At 33.4% G+C, this 12,016-nt stretch overlaps 1 protein-coding gene across 1 annotated transcript in view; it reads right to left on the bottom strand.

Annotated features, from left to right (window-relative positions):
- The window catches only part of LOC129807120 (uncharacterized), a 443,550-nt gene that overhangs the window by 165,511 nt on the left and 266,023 nt on the right, over nt 1–12,016 (bottom strand). The gene's annotated exons all lie outside the window — the stretch shown is intronic.

Raw genomic sequence — 12,016 nt, forward strand, 5'->3', positions numbered from 1 at the left:
TTCGAACAGCAGAACAACTTCTCAAATTATTTTTTTCTTTGTTGATACAAATATTTATATTCCTTATGCAATCCAGAATAACATTCTGATCGAGAAATGTTGGAAAATGCATAATCTCTTATACAAAATAGCAAAATATGTAAAGAAGTAAAAGTAGTATATTTCGGGACAGTTGTGTATTTTTTGACCGACAAAAGTCGCTATAATGCAAATAAATTTCACCGAGCCTGATTATTTACCTTCAAGTATGAAGGTCTAAACTTTATTCTTTCATAATAATTTTGTTTAAATTTCACTTGTATATAGTGACTTAAATCGAAAAAAACTAAGCACTGTTTGTGTTCACATCTGCAAAATTGACTACACTGAATGTTTTGTAAAAATTGGAATCTGACACTCACAATTCAAGCGTATTTCACGTTTTAAATTAAATAAAATTTCAGAAGTTTAATGTTTATCTGATACGTAAAGAACTAAATATTTCATATAAAACTTAAAAATAATTAGAAAACAAATATTTATAGCATGTTTGATGTGTCCCAAAATACCCATATTATGTCTCGAAAAGCGCCTTGTCCAGAAATACCACACGTTACCCTACGTAAGTGAACAAATTTTGTACGCAGCTGCCCAAACTGGAGCATTGCCTCTAAATTTACACATTCCTCTATTGGAAAATTCAAGGTTTTGCAAGGATTTTATGAGGTGGGATTACGAACCTAATAAGTAGGAAATATTGTTGACATAGTGGTATAATTGATTAGGATTTTGTGGAATTCGATAAAAAAAATCTTAAAACTTGGACATAATTTTCTGTACGAATCTGCAAAGGTTGCCCTTAACTATGAAAACTATGACAAATTTGAGTTTATTGGCTTTATTTGAAAACTTGAAAAATTTCAGCAAACTTTAAAAGAACAGAATTAGCAAGAGTTTACTGTAGTTACTGAATTTTAATTTTACTCTATAGGTGGGGTTTCTGACGGATTATATTGGATTCAAAACTTCCGGTGTTCGTCAGGGGCAGCTTTTTCCTCAATTAAAACTCGAAATTTTGCTCCAAAGCTTTGGAGCAAAATTTCTATAGTTTCGAGTTTTTTTTTTATAATATCGAGTTTTAATTGAGGAAAATGCTGAGAGTAGAAATAGAGTAAAATTAAAATTCAGTATAATTCAGAGTAAAATTAAAATTTTGCCCCAAAGCTTTGGAGCAAAATTTCTAGTTTTAATTGAGGAAAAAGCTGCCCCTGACGAACACCGGAAGATTTGAATTTAATTTTACTGTTCGTTTTTACCAAAATACAGCTCAATCTGCTGCGGTGGTTTTTAAATTATTTATTAACCAATTCTACAGAAGCTTTCTCTAAAAGAAAATTCTTCACTATTGCAAAACTTACTTTAAAAATAGATTAAAATTGAGATATACCTAGATGTTAAAAAAAATTAAATTTATTTACAATTTAATTACATTGGAAGTTACTAGATTATACTGTATAGTAATGCAGTGCACGAAGAATCAATAATCTGCATAATAATAAACCGAATTATAAATTTACATTAATTCTGAACGCATGTCTGAACACATCGCAGTTATATATCATGTGGTGATGGTGTGGAAAAGATTTCCACATCAGATGAGTCACGCTCCTTGTATATTTTCCATGCATATCGGAGGGAGTGTGCTCTGGTGAGGGATTCTGACGAAATCTCAGTATCATCCAGGAGTACCTTCTCACTTTCGTGATGTATGGAATGTCTTTGCTTTCTGCCCAAAGCCTCCGAGTCGCATATTTATACAACACAAAAATATCTATATATCTTTGATACGATATGTTAGTACGATAGGATATAGGGCTACATGAAGAGGACTAGACTGAATATATTTTCGACTAATTTATACTCGAGTGTGGAACATTAAGGATCTACCATCTCACAAGTATTTGAGAGCTTCTTTTCAGTTACATCATTCACCATCATTCCCCCCCCCCCCCTCTGCATGGCAACTTAGAAGCTCCCCTTTCATCATACTCTCTCAGGTTTCAGTTCATATTTCATGTTTCACTGGACACCCTCGAAATTGATGCATCCCATGGAATAAACACACCCTCTTTTCGCATACATTCACTTCGCTTGTTGATATAGCGGCTACCCGAGTAGAAATTTGCACCCCGACGGTTACTATGGCATATTATGGAGCATAATGAGGTGAAAAAATTTGTCATAATGTTCACGTTACATAGTAAATTTATGATTTTTCCACTCCTCCAGGATACGCAGCCTCCACTTTCCAGTAAAAGACATGCACGAGATGGAAGAGGACTAAATAAAAAATTCATTCGACATACTCAACATTTTTTTTTAAAGTTCCACAGAAGAGAAAATAGCAAATTTTTAGATGCATGTAAACCCAAAAAATGAATTATGCGCCAACGCCCTACTCAGTGACTACTGACGTTCTCAGTCCATTGATGATATAGTATCTTTTTCTAAATAGTTTAGAAGTTCTCCCAGCGAAACCCCTCCTGGACATCGTGTTCAATTCATCTGCAGTACTGGGATATTTCTTATCTTTGGTTGATCTGCCTCTGTCACTACGGAACGTCTTTAGACTGTATTTTCTGTTTCGTCCTATCCTAGTAGAACTAATAAAAATCCGATCTTTCAAATGTATTTTATTTTGCTAAATGTGCGACGAATTCGACAGTTCTTAACCCAGTTTATAGTTGGCTCTACCAACACTTTATTTTATTCATAATGTACTCTTAAGTATCTACTCTTAGGCAAGTGCTTTAAGTGCTAAGATAACTATGCAATACTTCAACTTCAGCGCAATTTTCATTTAGTCAACTGTAATCAATTCAAACAAGGCTTTTAAAACGATAATCCGGTGTTCGTCGGGTTGCAGCAGACTAGCTCAGAATAAAAATCTTTTCTATCCAGAGCTTTCAGCACCAAAAGCTCTGAGAAGAAAATACTTTTTTCTGGACTAGTCCGCTCCCACCCAACGAACACCGGATTATCGTTCAAAAATTGATTATACGTTGGTTTTCCTTATTGCTTTTAAAACGAACCGTCTTTCCAATAAGTGTTGGAAAATTCCGATTTTCCAACTCAGATATTGAGCATTTGCTTCTTAGGATTTAATGTTTAACGAAAATAGGCTAAAAGCTTAATTCAAACTATTAGAAATCTCCTGAATCATTGAAATGCCTAATGTGTTGCTCTGGACTCCCAGATAATTCCATGGTTCTTCCAAGATTGTCCTTACTTCTACTCATACTGCCTGATACAGTAGAGTCTCGCTATAGTCCATATTTGGTTTCAAATTTGACACTTGGGTCGCACTATAGTCCATGTAATTTTTTAAAATTATCAACGATTTTTAGTATTGAAATTGCTCGATGGCTTCCACTTTCTTTGCGATTGTGGTACTTGTCTTTGTTCTCTTCATTGTGGATCACAATTATCACAACTACTTAATAAAGTTTGCCAAAAATATTAAAATAATTATGAATTTCGCATACTAAAAAACATAACCTAACTTAAAATCAGTGTTTTGAAATCAACGGTCGATAAATTGTGGACTATAGAGCGATGGCTTATAGCGAGACTCTACTGTATTTCTTTCCCTCGCGGAGGGGTAATGGCACAGAAATTTTAAATAGGATCCGTTAAGATTATTGTGGAAGAACGGCCGCCAACAAATTAACCAGTCCAACTTCAGTGAAACCGGCCTGGATCTTGTGAGTTCACACCCTTTCAGTTGAAAGGTAAGTAGCCCCTTAAGTATACCTTTACTGTAGAAGTATGTGAGTCTAACATCCAAAAGAAATTTCACTTCTCCCCTATTTCCTAATAGAATGCCTGTGCTGTTGTGATACCTATCTATGACTGGTCAGTGGGATATCGATCGATGGGATCCTTAGTAGTTCCGAACCATTTTCAACTTCACATACTTGAATGCCTGCAACTTACGATATGACTTAACCCTTATTTCATCCGCGAAAAACCCTGATAAATGGTTAGGGGGAAGTGAGGTACCTTTGAATATAGGGCAGATTTGATATTCTGATTTTTCTCCTATATCTTTTAATGGAACTGAGACATATCATAATGTAATTTAGCTTGTCAATCTGTTTGTGCAACTTAATTAGATCCTAATAAGGCCCAATTTCATTTAAAAACAGATGAAGAATTCCAATTTCAAAGGTGCTCCACTTCCCTCTATTTTAATCAATCCTGGTAAACACCTTTAATCATTCCTTATAACCCGGTAATTCACTTCACCTATTACTTTTAGTTAGTTACTATAGTGGTCCTATTACTTGTAGGTGGCTATACGGAGAGTGAGATTATACACGAAATATTAGTAAAGTGAACTTCATCATGGCTACATCCGGAAACTTTACTAGCACCTAGTTTCCAAAAGCTCACGGCCAATCGAAAGATATCCTTATATTTAGTTTCTTCCAGGCTTTCTTACTGAAGAGGATACCGAAGTTATCCCTCTGACAGTGGCCGAGACAGAAATCCCAGTGCTTTAAGAATAAATATCAGAAGCGGTCTAGCAATCTTCAAGTTTAAACGACGATGAGAATATTTTAGAAAATATATTTCGAAATTCGTATCCGCAATCAACTGTGTCCCACTAATAGGGGTCATAAATTTAATATATCTCAGTTGATCATTGAATATCATGGAGGATCTTATTCCAGATCACCTTTCTGTCCTCGCTTGGACATCATACAGCTTGACCGTTCTTATCATTCTTACAATGTTCATTCAATCAGCCTACAACTTATTCAAATTCAGGATCGAGGTCGTTCGTGAATTATTCAAGGGCCTGCACCACTGGTAAAAATAAAAGGGTCACCGAGGATCCTTTGAAAGGATCACTGTTTTGACACCTATTTAACTCCGGAATAAACGAATAAAAACAATAAAAAAATCATCTTTGGTGTTTACTCTGTTGAGAGAAATATTATATGAGTAATAAGTTTACTATAAAACATAATTTATCATGATAAATGATCCATTTTTTCTGAAAAGGATCAATTTGACCCTTTTATTTTTACCAGTGACACCTACTGCTAAAACCAGAAAAATAGTCAGCTGCAAAGCTAACTAGTAAATTGAAGTTTAAGGAGTTCTTAAAGAACTCTCTTATAGCCCTCTTAGCTATCGATTTTTCCAATTCTCTCAGTTTTCTTTTAGTGATTCGATTCATATAGAGGTCCAGTAACGTTCTGCAAATATCCGTTTAAAATCCTATTTATTGGTAATGCTATCGTGCACAGATTTCTGGAACGCAACCGTATATTACATAGCCCACTAAATGTAACACACGACAACAACACGTCCCAGTTTAAATCTAACTAATTATTTGCGTACTTATTTTTATATTTTTTAAAATTGTATTTTAAATGTATATGTTTGTGGCTGAAAATTCAATTAAACTACTACAAAGATAAATTATAAAAGAAATTATATTACCAACAAATTCAATTGCAATTTCAAAACAATAAAACTAGTGATATAAATATTAAAATTTAATTAAAATACAAAATACGAAAAGTCACTAAACCATGGCATCTGTTGCCCGAAAAATTAAATACTTGCAAAATCTCTTGATTCCTCATGAATTTCAACAATATAGAATGGGCGAATTACCAAGAGGAAAAATTGTTACTATTTTTTTTTATTTCAGAGAATTTATTTGTGCAATAGGATAAAAACAGCAGGATAACTCATATGAATGCAATATGTAACCGAATACTCAATTAGCATTCGGTGACAAAAATGGCATGATATGAATACAGGACGCAATATGCACTGCTTCCGAATGATGCAGCGTTCAGTTCATTAAATTCACATGGATGTCCAATTTGCTAATGAATCGGAATAAATTGTGTCCTACGAGAGTTAAAACTAACAATTAAAACACCAAAAATATATCCACTGAGAGTGTGAGACTCAGTGAAATGTTTAATTGAAAAGTTGTTCTTGCATTCAGAAGTAGTCGTTCAAAGTTTAGGCAGTTGGTCAAATTTTTTTCAAACAACAAAGTTCAAGTTACGTTCAATTGGCGAAAATAAAAATAGTAACAATATATTATTACTGAACTTAATTTAGGGTAAAGTTAATAATTTGGAATTAGTGTTACAAGTTGGACAATTCGCCGGTACAAGTTGGACATGACTTTTTTCTTGATAAATACAGTACAAAATTTGTTTCTAAGCACAAGGAACCAAATTATAAAACTAAAGCATTAAAGATATACACATAAAAATGAAGTACTAAATTTATCAAGACAAAAAGCCCTGTCCAAATTGTACCATTGTCCAACTTGTACCACTGTCCAACTTGTACCACTTTACCCTATTCCTCTAAGTAATTTGTCTTGATCTTATGCACTTGGTTCAATGACTCTTCAATAATTTTATTGAAGGGTTTTATTTTATTTTATTCCATGGAACAAGGATGTTTGTTCCCCATTTTTAGTGACAAGAATGTCTGGTTTCTTGAGTTTCGCGAAACAATTCTTGGGTTTTTTTAGGGTTTTTCGAGTTTCAATAAGAAACATTCTTCTGGTTTTACGTCACCCTTGGCAATTTTGCAAAATATTTACTAATATTTAATTATTTATTAATATTTATTTATTAATATGGTTTTGAGTAGTTTAATGCCCAACGCACAATAAGTTTTGTTTGTAAACATATTTTCAATATTTTCTATGAGAGAGAGGGAAATGACTAGATCTCTGTTCAATTTACCCTCATGGAAATGTCAAAAGCATGTTTACAAAACAAAAGTTATTGTGCGTTGGGCATAATGCCCAACGCACAATAACTTTTGTACTAAACAAAAGTTATTGTGCGTTGAGCATAATGCCCAACGCACAATAACTTTTGTTTAGTAAACGTGTTTTTGACATTTCAATAAGAGAGAGTGAGATCTAGATCTAGTCATCTCGCTCATTCTTATGGGAAGTTTTAAAAACATGTTTACAAACAAAAGTTATTGTGCGTTATGACCAGCGCACAATACCTTTTGTTTGTAAACATGTTTTCAAAATTTCCCATGAGAATGAGCGAGATGACTAGATCTAGATCTCACTCAATCTCATTGAAATATCAAAAACATGTTTACAAACAAAAGTTATTGTGCGTTGGGCATTAGTCATAACCCTATAAAAACCAGTGTATCACAATTTTCCCAAAATAAATAATTTTTCTCACAATTTCAAATGCGATATCATTGTATTAGTGATAAATTGATTGTAGTTTTGACACAGTGATCCTTATGGAGTTAATCAATTGCATGATCAAAACAAAATTTAAAATTATGAAACATGTACTTCATATCATAAATTGGAACAAAACCGTTGCAAAAATGTAATATGAGGATTTTGGCGCAAAAACGTGCTTACACGAAACAAGATTATCGAAATTCCACAATCTCAAAAGCATATTAACCCTCGTTTCTCTTTTCTGCAGCAAATTGGTATGAGGTGCAATTTATGAGCATCATTGAGAAAAGGCAGAGCCAAAAAGAGGAAAATGGGGAAAAATTTGTCCATAAGGCGAGAAGAGTAGAGCATCACTGGGTGAAAATGGCACCACACTAATTTAAAAGGTACGCCTGTAATCTGTTAAAATGTTGGCAAAAGGTTTTCCACATCATTATCACGGCTATTGTCTGGTGAAAGTGTTATGGACCGCATACGTTGCTGAACTAATACATATACTTTCTGCTGAAACATCAAATTACATGATTTCGCCTACATTAAACCATAACCATTCACCTCAAAAACTGATCTCCATTTCATCTTCCTTCTTCCCCTGTATTCATATTCACCAGTCCCCCTTTCCCCTTTTTATTGCTTTCCACAGTGAGAAATTTCCACGAGGAGGGAAATCTCTTTCGTATGCACCCAAAACACAACTTCCACCAACAAAATATATATATATATATATATACAAATAAGTTGAGGAAAGCTCTCATGAGCAGATCCTGTATCTCAAAGGATATAATTTGCATATGAAGTCGCTGTAGACAACTTTATGCTGTATCATGATGTCTGGATTACATATTTGTCTAGCTGACATGTTTTGTAATTTTCCAAAACTTTTGAATTTTTATGCATATCCTTGCAATATCACAACTATATACCTATTTGAACTCATCTTTAGATTATTGACAAAGTCAAACTTTGTGGCTATTCAAATACAAAGTCAGACTGCACAAGGTGGAACATTTGGCAAGTGGTTTGCATCCAAGTACAATAATTTCAGAACTTTTATTTAGAAAATTTGAATACGCGACACATTAGATAAGGCCTTTTATTTGACAATAAATTTTCATGACTTATATATTTAAATTATGCTAATTCGCATTTTACGATAAAGATTTAGATCGAGTTTATAAAAGGCAATATAAGTTTTAAATAATCGTAATCATAAACAGAAGGATAATAAGAGTTTAAGTTGAGTGATGCCCCTGAGTAATAAAGTCTATTAGGACTAAAGCCTCGCAGCCTTGGGCAACAATTTGAATTTGTATAAAACTCAGAATTTTATAAACCAAGTATTTTTGTTTTAGTCTCAGGCCTTACCGTAAAAGGGGCTTCAGACTAGATGTTTAGCCAAGTTCCCGAAGATCTCAAAATCCTAAATTGTAATAAATTAAATTTATTCTTCGGAATCCAATACATCAATTGCTTTTAATAATTCAATCCTAAGGTAAAATTTTCCAAAAAATATTGACTTATAAGAAGTTAGGGAACATATAAGAAGTCCCTTAAGTCTTAAATCCGTATAGCACAGGCGTCAGACTGAAGGTTTAGCCCTATCCCTAAAGGTCCTGAATTTGTCCCTAATATCTAAATTCAATTCAAAATTTTAAAAATACTCAAAATATCTCAGCTATTAAAAAATTACAGAGAAGTTAAGCTATATAGGTAAATTTTAGGTCTTAGATCCTTGAAATTATTATTTAATATCAAATCAAGAGAAAAATCAGCATTAAAACAGATTTTAAATTTTAAAAATTTGATCATTAGAATTTTAATAATCTTTCAGAAAATCTACAACTTCCAGACAGAAAGCGCCAAATCACATCATATCAATACCTAAAGAAGAATTGGTCAAAAGTTGAAAATCAGTGAAAAAAATGTCCTAAAAAAACATTCCCAATTGATAAACTGAAAGTGATGATATTGTCCAATCCCACACAAAATAACGATCCTCATAAAGTACAAAAAACATAGTTTAGTCGACCATCCGAAAGCTCTGGGAAAGATTGAAGAAGTGTTTTTTCTTTGTGAAGTGGCTTCAAATCCACTGGCCACCACCGGAGAGTCAGAGTCCCCTATCAATCTACAACACCCTCACTTTTCGGGAACTTTTCTTTTTAGTAGTTACGGCAATATTTTATGGCAGTTCAAATAATTGCATTCCTGCTCCTTATTAAGAATACATTATGGCACACCTATTGCAAGTCACAGAGCATCAAGTGGGTCAGTGGATAGAGTAGTGGCTCTATGACTGCGAGGTCTCGGGTTCAAAGTTGAGCAGCAGCAGAAAAAGATTTCTATTGCCGTATAGACTTTGAATTCGTCCAGTGAATGAATGAATAGTAATACCAATGGTGGCACATTAGCAAAAAAGTTAACGAGTATCGACATGAAAGTGGTACTTCAGTCGATACAAATATTCACTGTCACTGATCCTAAATACACACCGAGATGGGCTGCTGTGATATAGTAGCGGCACTGGTTACCCACAGAGCTGTGATATGGAGCGGCTACCCGTACCGGGGTAGGGGAAAGTGCCCATGCTTAATACCATTGGAAGATTCGTAATGACTAAATTTTCTATGTTTTACAATATTATATGTGACTCATCGCAACCATATTTTAAAAACTATGGGAAAGTGGCCAGTTTTTAAAAGATATTGCGGAGTCATGTTTATTGAGAAACATAGGAAAAATTTAGTCATTACGAAGCTTCCAAAGGTATCAAGCATGGGCACTTTCCCCTATAAGATAGAAATAGGAGTGGGGAAGCATAAGGTACCCAATTGTGGCCTGGATTCATCGATAATCCGAAATGGAGAACTGACTTCTGATAAAATCTTATCTTATTGCAAGTCACATATTGAAAATTAAATTTTAAAAAATAAACATTTTTTGGGAAAATTCATAATCATCTTGATAATCATAAAAGCCACGCCTCCTAAAAGATTCATTTTGATGGAATCCTGCTGCTCTTCTCAAGGTGGCATTACTGATGATGATATATTTAAGCAATGTTGACACAATGTGACATTAAAGAGTCTATGACTCTTAGGTGAGTTAGACCGGCTTCAGACCTAAGATTTAGCCCAATTCCCGATGATCTCGAAATTCAGAATAGCAAACAATTTTATTGCTTTTTCAAAATTAATTGGATCACTTGCCCATGTTGTCCAATCTTAAGTGATAATTTTTCAAAAAGTCTTGATTGTTAAGAAATTCGAGAAGTTAAGCCATATGGCTAAGCCTTGAGTCTGAAGCCCGCATTAGGTGTCCATGACTTTTGAAGAGGAAGCGGCTTAAAATTACTTCCCATTGGAGATTATTAAGAAATTAAATTACAGCAAAAATAAAATTTATCAGATTAAAAGGATTTGTAAAAATTATAACGCTATTTTGTAAAATATTCCCTTAATTTTTTTCAAATTTTACGATCAATGTCTCACAAAAATATTATGATTTTTTTTAATAAAAACATTATTATGAAAATAAAAATTGAAAAAATATTTTTTTACTATTTAGAATTTTTACTATCTCTCAACCGGAGGCAGTCAAAATTCCGAAAGGCAAAATCCCGAAAACTAAAATTCCGAAAGCTAAAATCCCGAAAGCCAAAATCCCGAATGTTCAATATTTTGAAAGGGATAAAATTATATGGAGGATAATGTGTAGAATAATTTCCCAAGCCACACAAAATTTTCCTCTGCCTCAGCAAGCGAGTGAAAGTAGCTAGGGGGAAGTGGGGCACCTTTAAAAGTGGGGCACTTTTGAAATTGCGATTTTTCTCCCATATTTAAGTGGAATTGAGCCATATCACAATATAATTTAGTTTCTCAATCTATTTGTGCACCTAAATTATATCACGATAAGGCTCAATTTCATGTAAAAATAGGTAAAAAATCCCAATTTCAAAGGTGCCCCACTTTCAAAGGTGCTACACTTCCCCCTACGACACTTTTAAGAATTCGGTATTTTGGCTTTCGGGATTTTGGCCGGGACCCTTATGAACAATCAAATATGAACTTGCAAGAACAACTAAATAGTTGCCATATTTGTCCTATCGATTGCAATTGGCTCGGATATGTCGAAAATCCAAGAATCATGAGGTGTGCTCGAGCTTCAAAAAACGAAAATTAGTCATTAAAAAATTAAAACCGGTCAGATGATCAGTAAGAGTTCCATTTAGTCAATAAAGAGAACACATTTGGTCAATATAAAAATCGTTTTTCTTTTAGTAAAAACCTCAAAGTTCATTAGTAAACTAATTGATTATAAATTATAAAAAAAGTTGTTATTATAACCTTTTTATTTTATTCCTAACGAGTTGATCCCTAATTATCATTTTAATTCAGATTAATTCAATTAATGCACGTGTGATATAAAAAAGATGAAAAACTACTGAAGTTATTCTTCGAAAAATCTGCTTTTAAAATCAATATTTATAAAAACAATAATAAAAAAAAAATATTATAACATGTAGATCCAGTAACTAGTGTATAGAAATGTGATAAGTAACAATTCGTTTTGTTCGGCGTAAATGAAAAAGAAAACAACATAAGCAACAAGTTATTTTCCTTTACTGAAATTGAGAATGGAATTTGAATGAAATGGGAATTGATTCTCTCAGCAAAAGTTTAATTTCAAATGTAAATACCAGAAGATATAGCGTTAGCTTTCAAGGAAACTTCCGAGACAGGATATGAGTTAAGTTGTTGAAATGGC

The sequence above is a fragment of the Phlebotomus papatasi genome, chromosome 3 (genome assembly GCF_024763615.1).
Source record: "Phlebotomus papatasi isolate M1 chromosome 3, Ppap_2.1, whole genome shotgun sequence".
Lineage (NCBI taxonomy): Eukaryota > Metazoa > Arthropoda > Insecta > Diptera > Psychodidae > Phlebotomus > Phlebotomus papatasi.